Raw genomic sequence first — 7,087 nt, forward strand, 5'->3', positions numbered from 1 at the left:
GGAGGGGGAGGGAGGGAGGGAGGGAGGGAGGGAGGGAGGGAGGGAGGGAGGGAGGGAGGGAGGGAGGGAGGGAGGGAGGGAGGGAGGGAGGGAGGGAGGGAGGGAGGGAGTTGTCCTACTCACATTTCATAGCTGCAGGCCCTGCTCAAACCTAAAGTAAATTGACTTGAGGAAAGCCAATCTAATTGATTCCAAGCCTCAAAGCTCTTTAGTAAACATTGTGGAGCAATGAAACAACTTGTTATCCTAATTCATTGGACGCTCTACGCCTCGCGCTCAGCAGAGCCCCGGGCCCAGATGTGGGCCAGCCCAGCTGGGATTAGACTCATTCTGTACTGGCTGGTGATCTCTCTTCCTCTAGTCAAATCTCTGCTCTCTAAAGGAGCGCTGCGGTGTGAGAAGATCCTTTCGGGATTAAAGCTTTGTAGGGCTCAGCAACAACAACAACAACAACAACAACAACAACAACAACAACAACAACATAGGACAAGGACCTGTTCAGGTTCAGGTTATATCTGAACCAGAATGTGGTTTCACAATCCTACAATGAAAAATACAGATAAATAACTAACTTGTGATATTTCCAACCAAATGTAGTGGCACATACAAGCTGACAGATACTGCACATGGGACAACGGGGAGTTTTCAGTGTGCCAGCACCAGAGTGGAACCCCATTGACCTCCAGTACTTTGTTCTGTTGTGATGAACACGGGTCTGTGTGTAACCACACCAGCATGTGTGTGGTTTAGCCTAGCTAGCAGAGCAGCAGCCGCTGTGGGGACAGGAAGTTCTGTGGAGAGACCTCATGCGTGGGAGGGACGGATGGACAGAAGGATGGAAGTGCTAGTTGGCCCTAACGGTTTCCGGTGTTCCACTCTGTTCCTCTGTAGAGGGGTTTCCTCAAGCCCCTTTTTCCTGCTGATGTTAACATTTCCAGCGCTCTCTTCCGCTCTCTCTCTGGGGGAATCAGCTCATCTAGAAACAAGTGTTTCCTAGTCATGTGATGTGGGTCCATGGTACTTGGGTAACCCCTCTCTGTCTCTTTCTGTCCCACGCTGTCAGTGCATGAGTCAGAGTGGTAGGGGCTTCCATGCTTCTCTCTTATAGCTTGGCCTCATTCATTCCCTTTAGCAGGACAAAATACAATATTAACATTAACATCATTCAATACTTCAGAAATAATGGATCAGGTCCCTTACCAAAGTAAATGTCCCAGGTTTCTTATAACCCTCTGAAACTGAAGGGTTTCTCAGTTACCGCCCTCTGAAACTGAAGGGTTTCTCAGTTACAGGTTTATAACCCTCTGAAACTGAAGGGGTTCTCAGTTACCACCCTCTGAAACTGAAAGGTTCCTCAGTTACAGGTTTATAACCCTCTGAAACTGAAAGGTTCCTCAGTTACAGGTTTATAACCCTCTGAAACTGAAAGGTTCCTCCGTTACAGGTTTATAACCCTCTGAACTGAAGGGTTTCTCAGTTACCACCCTCTGAAACTGAAAGGTTCCTCAGTTACAGGTTTATAACCCTCTGAAACTGAAGGGTTTATCAGTTACATGTTTCCTATAACCCTCTGAAACTGAAGGGTTTCTCAGTTACATGTTTCCTATAACCCTCTGAAACTGAAGGGTTCCTCAGTTACAGGTTTATAACCTTCTGAAACTGAAGGGTTCCTCAGTTACAGGTTTATAACCTTCTTAAACTGAAGGGTTTCTCAGTTACAGGTTTATAACCTTCTTAAACTGAAGGGTTTATCAGTTACATGTTTCCTATAACCCTCTGAAACTGAAGGGTTTATCAGTTACATGTTTCCTATAACCTTCTTAAACTGAAAGGTTTCTCAGTTACAGGTTTATAACCCTCTGAAACTGAAAGGTTTCTCAGTTACCACCCTCTGAAACTGAAGGGTTTCTCAGTTACCCGCCCTCTGAAACTGAAAGGTTCCTCAGTTACAGGTTTATAACCCTCTGAAACTGAAGGGTTTATCAGTTACAGGTTTATAACCTTCTGAAACTGAAGGGTTTCTCAGTTACAGGTTTATAACCCTCTGAAACTGAAGGGTTTCTCAGTTACCACTCTCTGAAACTGAAAGGTTCCTCAGTTACAGGTTTATAACCCTCTGAAACTGAAAGGTTCCTCAGTTACAGGTTTATAACCCTCTGAAACTGAAAGGTTCCTCCGTTACAGGTTTATAACCCTCTGAAACTGAAGGGTTTCTCAGTTACCACCCTCTGAAAGTGAAAGGTTCCTCAGTTACAGGTTTATAACCCTCTGAAACTGAAAGGTTCCTCAGTTACAGGTTTATAACCCTCTGAAACTGAAAGGTTCCTCCGTTACAGGTTTATAACCCTCTGAAACTGAAGGGTTTCTCAGTTACCACCCTCTGAAACTGAAAGGTTCCTCAGTTACAGGTTTATAACCCTCTGAAACTGAAGGGTTTATCAGTTACATGTTTCCTATAACCCTCTGAAACTGAAGGGTTTCTCAGTTACATGTTTCCTATAACCCTCTGAAACTGAAGGGTTCCTCAGTTACAGGATTATAACCTTCTGAAACTGAAGGGTTCCTCAGTTACAGGTTTATAACCTTCTTAAACTGAAGGGTTTCTCAGTTACAGGTTTATAACCTTCTTAAACTGAAGGGTTTATCAGTTACATGTTTCCTATAACCCTCTGAAACTGAAGGGTTTATCAGTTACATGTTTCCTATAACATTCTTAAACTGAAAGGTTTCTCAGTTACAGGTTTATAACCCTCTGAAACTGAAAGGTTTCTCAGTTACCACCCTCTGAAACTGAAGGGTTTCTCAGTTACCGCCCTCTGAAACTGAAAGGTTCCTCAGTTACAGGTTTATAACCCTCTGAAACTGAAAGGTTCCTCAGTTACAGGTTTATAACCCTCTGAAACTGAAAGGTTCCTCCGTTACAGGTTTATAACCCTCTGAAACTGAAGGGTTTCTCAGTTACCACCCTCTGAAACTGAAAGGTTCCTCAGTTACAGGTTTATAACCCTCTGAAACTGAAGGGTTTATCAGTTACATGTTTCCTATAACCCTCTGAAACTGAAGGGTTTCTCAGTTACATGTTTCCTATAACCCTCTGAAACTGAAGGGTTCCTCAGTTACAGGTTTATAACCTTCTGAAACTGAAGGGTTCCTCAGTTACAGGTTTATAACCTTCTTAACTGAAGGGTTTCTCAGTTACAGGTTTATAACCTTCTTAAACTGAAGGGTTTATCAGTTACATGTTTCCTATAACCCTCTGAAACTGAAGGGTTTATCAGTTACATGTTTCCTATAACCTTCTTAAACTGAAAGGTTTCTCAGTTACAGGTTTATAACCCTCTGAAACTGAAAGGTTTCTCAGTTACCACCCTCTGAAACTGAAGGGTTTCTCAGTTACCGCCCTCTGAAACTTAAAGGTTCCTCAGTTACAGGTTTATAACCCTCTGAAACTGAAGGGTTTATCAGTTACAGGTTTATAACCTTCTGAAACTGAAGGGTTTATCAGTTACATGTTTCCTATAACCCTCTGAAACTGAAGGGTTTATCAGTTACATGTTTCCTATAACCCTCTGAAACTGAAGGGTTTATCAGTTACATGTTTCCTATAACCCTCTGAAACTGAAGGGTTTATCAGTTACATGTTTCCTATACGTTGGGTTTTTCCCCTACAGTAGATGTGTATTCATAAACTCTTTTTTCTTACTGTGTCTGACGTTGTTTCCATGTTAGGGTATTCCTGATGGTATTTGCTGTAAATATCCCTGAAACAGCTGCATTCTTCCTCCATCTGGCATCTCAGTGACCGTACTGACCACCATACAGACACCAAATGATTCCCCAGACTGTGACCACCACACCACAATGCACTGGCACGTTCAGAACAATCCCAAAACAGACACATCTAAAAACAGCCTGATCAGGCAATGCCATATAGAAGATACATTTAGCAGAGGCTTACGCCATAGCTGAGGTTTAACTGTGAACCACCACAGACAGATGCTGGCACCAAGACCACACTCAGTCAGCTGTATAAGGAAATAAGCTAACAGGAAACCACTCACCCAGAGGCGGCGCTCCTAGTGGCAGGAGACTTGAATGCAGGGAAACTTAAATCAGTTCTACCAAATCTCTATCAACATGTTAAATGTGCAACCAGAGGGAAAAAATTCTAGATCGCCTGTACTCCACACACAGAGACATGTACATAGCTCTCCCTCGCCCTCCATTTGGTAAATCCGACCACAACTCTATCCTCCTAATTCCTGCTTACAAAAATTAAAGCAGGAAGCACCAGTGACTAGGTCTATAACAAAAATGGTCAGATGAAGCAGCTGCTAAACTACAGGACAGCTTTGGTATCACAGACTGGAACATGTTCCGGGATTCTTCCGATGACATTGAGGAATTACACCACATCAGTCACTGGCTTTATCAATAAGTGCATTGAGGACGTCGTCCCCACAGTGACTGTACGTACATACCCCAACCAGAAGCCATGGATTACAGGCAACATTCGCACTGAGCTAGTGTAGAAGTGTAGAGGTGCGGGACTCTAACCCGGAAGGTTACAAGAAATCCCGCTATGCCCTGCGACGAACCATCAAACAGGCAAAGCGTCAATACAGGGCTAAGATTGAATCATACTACACTGGCTCCAATGCTCGTTGGATGTGGCAGGGCTTGCAAACTATTACAGACTACAAAGGGAAGCACAGCCGAGAGCTGCACAGTGACACGAGCCTACCAGACAAGCTAAATAACTTCTATGCTCGCTTCGAGGCAAGCAACACTGAGGTATGCACGGGAGCATCAGCTGTTCCGGACGACTGTGTGATCACACTCTCCGTAGCCGCCGTGAGTAAGACCTTTAAACAGGTCAACATACACAAGGCTGCGGGGCCAGACGGATTACCAGGACGTGTGCTCCGGGCATGTGCTGACCAACTGGCAGTTGTCTTCACTGACATTTTCAACATGTCCCTGATTGAGTCTGTAATACCAACACACTTCAAGCAGACCACCATAGTCCCTGAGATCCTCAAAAGGTTCTACAGCTGCAACATCGAGAGCATCCTGACCGGTTGCATCACTGCCTGGTACGGCAATTGCTCGGCCTCCGACTGCAAGGCACTTCAGAGAGTAGTGCATACAGCCCAGTACATCACTGGGGCAAAGCTGCCTGCCATCCAGGACCTTGTCACCAGGCGGTGTCAGAGAAAGGCCCTAAAAATGGTCAAAGACCCCAGCCACCCCAGTCATAGACTTTTCTCTCTACTACCGCATGGCAAGCGGTACCGGAGTGCCAAGTCTAGGACAAAAAGGCTTCTCAACAGTTTATACCCCCAAGCCATAAGACTCCTGAACAGGTAAACAAATGGTTACCCAGACTATTTGCATTGTGTACCCACCACCCTCCAACCCCTCTTTTTACGCTACTGCTACTCTCTGTTCATCATATATGCATAGTCACTTTAACGATACCTACATGTACATACTACCTCAACAAGCCTGACTAACAGGTGTCTGTATATAGCCTTGCTACTCTTTTTCAAACGTCTTTTTACTGTTGTTTTATTTCTTTACTTACCAACACACACACACACACACACACACACACACACACACACACACATACTTTTTTTCCCCGCACCATTGGCTAGAGCCTGTAAGTGAGCATTTCACTGTAAGGTTTACACCTGTTGTATTCAGCACACGTGACAAATAAACTTTGATTTGAACACGTGACACAAAACAGATGATTTTCTGATTATCTCAACCAAAACCCTTTGAAATGGATGAATCTGTACTATAGAACAAAGTTGACCAACTAAAAGGTACTTTAGTTAATTAAGCTTATTGACAGAGACAATACACGCTGCTGAACCTTTCTGTAAATGTGCCATATTTAGCCAGCTGGCTGATGTTCAACTGTTTTCCGTGAAAATGCTGAAGTGGTGAGTCTTCCTACCCATGCTCCTCCTCTCCAGCGAGGTGGGGAGTCTGATGACAGGTTAAGTCAGGTAAAACAGGCCTGTCTCTCTCAGCACAGCCTTATGTCTGTCTTTACTGACAGACAGTGATTTCTTCTCCTTCAAGTCAAGGGGATGTAATTCCAGCCCTGTCCTCTCCTGTACAAAGAGCCTGTATAGGGGTGTCAGTCAGGCTTACTGTGGCTCCCACATCCAATATTCACCAGGCCTGCGTCCGAAATGGCGCCCTATTCTCTATATAGTGCACTACTTCTGACCAGAGCCCAGTGGGAATAGGGTGCCATTTGGGACACAACCCAGGTCTTCTTCCAACCAGTGGTAAAACTACACAGGCCTGACTGGACACAGGCTGGCTTAACACAGAGCTGCCTTAACACAGAGCTGTTTTAACACAGAGCTGTTTTAATAGAGCTGCCTTAACACAGAGCTGCCTTAACACAGAGCTGCCTTAACACAGAGCTGCCTTAACACAGAGCTGCCTTAACACAGAGCTGCCTTAACACAGAGCTGCCTTAACACAGAGCTGCCTTAACACAATGCTGGTTTAACACAGAGCTGCCTTAACACAGAGCTGCCTTAACACAGAGCTGCTTTAATAGAGCTGCCTTAACACAGAGCTGGTTTAACACAATGCTGGTTTAACACAGAGCTGGTTTAACACAATGCTGGTTTAACACAGAGCTGGTTTAACACAATGCTGGTTTAACACAGAGCTGGTTTAACACAGAGCTGTTTTAACATAATGCTGGTTTAACACAGAGCTGTTTTAACATAATGCTGGTTTAACACAGAGCTGCCTTAACACAGAGCTGCCTTAACACAGAGCTGGTTTAACACAGAGCTGTTTTAACATAATGCTGGTTTAACACAATGCAGACTTAACACAGAGCTGCCTTAACACAATGCTGGTTTAACACAGAGCTGCCTTAACACAATGCTGGTTTAACACAGAGCTGCCTTAACACAATGCTGGTTTAACACAGAGCTGGCTTAACACAATGCTGGTTTAACACAGAGCTGGTTTAACGCAATGCTGGTTTAACACAATGCTGGTTTAACACAATGCTGGCTTAACACAGAGCTGGTTTAACACAATG

Source organism: Oncorhynchus kisutch, unplaced genomic scaffold, assembly GCF_002021735.2.
Source record: "Oncorhynchus kisutch isolate 150728-3 unplaced genomic scaffold, Okis_V2 scaffold2174, whole genome shotgun sequence".
NCBI classification, from domain to species: domain Eukaryota; kingdom Metazoa; phylum Chordata; class Actinopteri; order Salmoniformes; family Salmonidae; genus Oncorhynchus; species Oncorhynchus kisutch.